Raw genomic sequence first — 3321 nt, forward strand, 5'->3', positions numbered from 1 at the left:
AAATGAGAGTTTTGAGTGAAACTTATTCGAGTTCCCTTTGACGTCCCGAAAAGTGTTTTACAGAGTATACATTGAATCTTTGAATGAAAATACCTCAATAAAGGTACCTTGTATGTCACTAGACCTTTTTAAGGTAAAAAGATTGAATCTTTGAAAGAAAATGAGAGTTTTGAGATTAACTTATTCGAGTTATCTGTGAAGTCGCGTAGCGTGTTTTAATGAACAAAGATTAAATCTTTGAATGAAAATACCTCAATAAAGGAACCTATTATATGTCTAAACCTTTTTATTGTATACAGATTGAATCTTTGAAAGAAAATGAGAGTTTTGAATGAAACTTATTCGAGTTCCATTTGACGTCCCGAAGAGTGTTTTCATGAGTAAAAATAGAATCTTTGAATGAAAATACCTCAATAACGCTACATTACCAAACCTTTTTAATGCATAAACGTTGAATCTTTGAAAGAAAATAAGAGTATTGATTTAAACTTATTCGAGTTACTTATGAAGTGGCGAAGAGTGTTTTAATGAGTAAAGATCGAATATTTGATTGAAAATATCTCAATAAAAGTACCTTTTATGTCATTAAACCTTTTTAATGCATATAGATTGAATCTTTGAAACAAAACAAGATTTGAATTTAAAATTATTCGTGTTACCCAGTAGTCGCGAAGAGTGTTTTAATGAGTATATGTTGAACTTTAAATGAAAGTACCTCAATAAAGGTACCTTTTATGTCACTAGACCTTTTCAATGTATAAAGATTGAATCTTTGAATGAAAATGAGGTTTTTGAGTTAAACTTATTCGAGTTCCTTTTGACGTTCCGTAGAGTGTTTTACAGAGTAAAGATTGAATCTTTGAACGAAAATACCTTAATAAAGGTAACTAGTATGTCACTAGACCTTTTTAATGTAAAAAGATTGAATCTCGGAAATAAAATGATAGTTTAAAGTTTAACTTATTCGAGTTACCTATGAAGTCGCGAATCGTGTTGAAATGACTAAATATTAAATTGTTGAATGAAAATATCTCAACAAAGGAACCTATTATGTGACTAGACCTTTTTAATGTATAAAGATTGAATCTTTTAAAGAAAATGAGAGTTTTGAGTGAAACTTATTCGAGTTCCATTTGACGTCACGAAGAGTGTTTTGCAGAGTATAGATTGAATCTTTGAATGAAAATACCTCAGTAAAGGTAGCTTGTATGTCACTAGACCTTTTTAATGTAAGAAGATTGAATCTTTGAACGAAAATGAGAGTTTTGAGATTAACTTATCTGAGTTATCTATGAAGTCGCGAAGCGTGTTTTAATGACTAAAGATTAAATCTTTGAATGAAAATACCTCAATAAAGGAACCTATTATATGACTAAACCTTATTAATGTATACAGATTGAATCTTTGAAAGAAAATGAGAGTTTTAAATGAAACTTATTCGAGTTCATTTTGACGTCCCGAAGAGTGTTTTAAAGAGTAAAAATAGAATCTTTGAATGAAAATACCTCAATTAAGGTACATTAGCAGACCTTTTAGAGATTAACTTATTCGAATTACCTATGAAGTCGCAAATCGTGTTGTAATGACTAAATATTAAACCTTTGAATGAAAGTATCTCAACAAAGGAACTTATTATGTGACTAGACCTTTTTAATGTACAAAGATTTAATCTTTTGAAGAAAATGAGAGTTTTGAGTGAAACTTATTCGAGTTCCCTTTGACGTCCCGAAGAGTGTCTTACAGAGTATAGATTGAATCCTTGAATGAAAATACCTCAGTAAAGGTACCTAGTATGTCACTAGACCTTTTTAATGTAAAAAGGTTGAATCTTTGAAAGAAAATGAGAGTTTCGAGATTAACTTATTCGAGTTATCTAGGAAGTCGCGAAGCGTGTTTTAATGACAAAAGATTAAATCTTTGAATGGAAATATCTCAATAAAGGAACCTATTATATGACTAAACCTTTTTAATGTATACAGATTGAATCTTTGAAAGAAAATGAGAGTTTTGAATGAAACTTATTCGAGTTTCTTTTGACATCCCGAAGAGTGTTTTAATGAGTAAAAATAGAATCTTTGAATGAAAATACCTCAATAAAGGTACATTACCAGACCTTTTTAACGTATAAACGTTGAATCTTTGAAAGAAAATAAGAGTGTTGATTTAAACTTATTCGACTTACTTATGAAGTGGCGAAGAGTGTTTTAATGAGTAAAGATCGAATCTTTGATTGAAAATATCTCAATAAAAGTACCTTTTATGTCATTAAACCTTTTTAATGCATATAGATTGAATCTTTGAAACAAAACAAGAGTTTGAATTTAAAATTATTCGTGTTACCTAGTAGTCGCGAAGAGTGTTTTAATGAGTATATGTTGAATCTTTAAATGAAAGTACCTCAATAAAGGTATCTTTTATGTCACTAGACCTTTTCAATGTATAAAGATTGAATCTTTGAAAGAAAATTAGGTTTTTGAGTTAAACTTATTCGAGTTCCCTATGACGTCCCGTAGAGTGTTTTACAGAGTAAAGATTGAATCTTTGAATGAAAATACCTCAATAAAGGTACCTAGTTTGTCACTAGACCTTTTTAATGTAAAAAGACTGAATCTCTGAAAAAAAATGATAGTTTAGAGATTAACTTATTCGAGTTACCTATGAAGTCGCGAATCGTGTTGTAATGACTAAATATTAAACCTTTGAATGAAAATATCTCAACAAAGGAACTTATTATGTGACTAGACCTTTTTAATGTATAAAGATTGAATCTTTTAAAGAAAATGAGAGTTTTGAGTGAAACTTATTCGAGTTCCATTTGACGTCACGAAGAGTGTTTTACAGAGTATAGATTGAATCTTTGAATGAAAATACCTCAGTAAAGGTACCTTGTATGTCACTAGACCTTTTTAATGTAAGAAGATTGAATCTTTGAAAGAAAATGAGAGTTTAGAGATTAACTTATTCGAGTTACCTATGAAGTCGCGAATCGTGTTGTAATGATTAAATATTAAATCGTTGAATGAAAATATCTCAACAAAGGAACCTATTATGTGATTAGACCTTTTTAATGTATAAAGATTGAATCTTTTAAAGAAAATGAGAGTTTTGAGTGAAACTTATTCGAGTTCCATTTGACGTCACGAAGAGTGTTTTACAGAGTATAGATTGAATCTTTAAATGAAAATACCTCAGTAAAGGTACCTTGTATGCCACTAGAACTTTTTAATGTAAGAAGATTGAATCTTTGAAAGAAAATGAGAGTTTTGAGATTAACTTATTCGAGTTATCTATGAAGTCGCGAAGCGTGTTTTAATGACTAAA

Source organism: Cornus florida, unplaced genomic scaffold (assembly GCF_030987335.1).
Source record: "Cornus florida cultivar Cherokee Brave unplaced genomic scaffold, ASM3098733v1 CherokeeBrave_3.0.0_Hap2_Chr08, whole genome shotgun sequence".
Classification (NCBI taxonomy): domain Eukaryota; kingdom Viridiplantae; phylum Streptophyta; class Magnoliopsida; order Cornales; family Cornaceae; genus Cornus; species Cornus florida.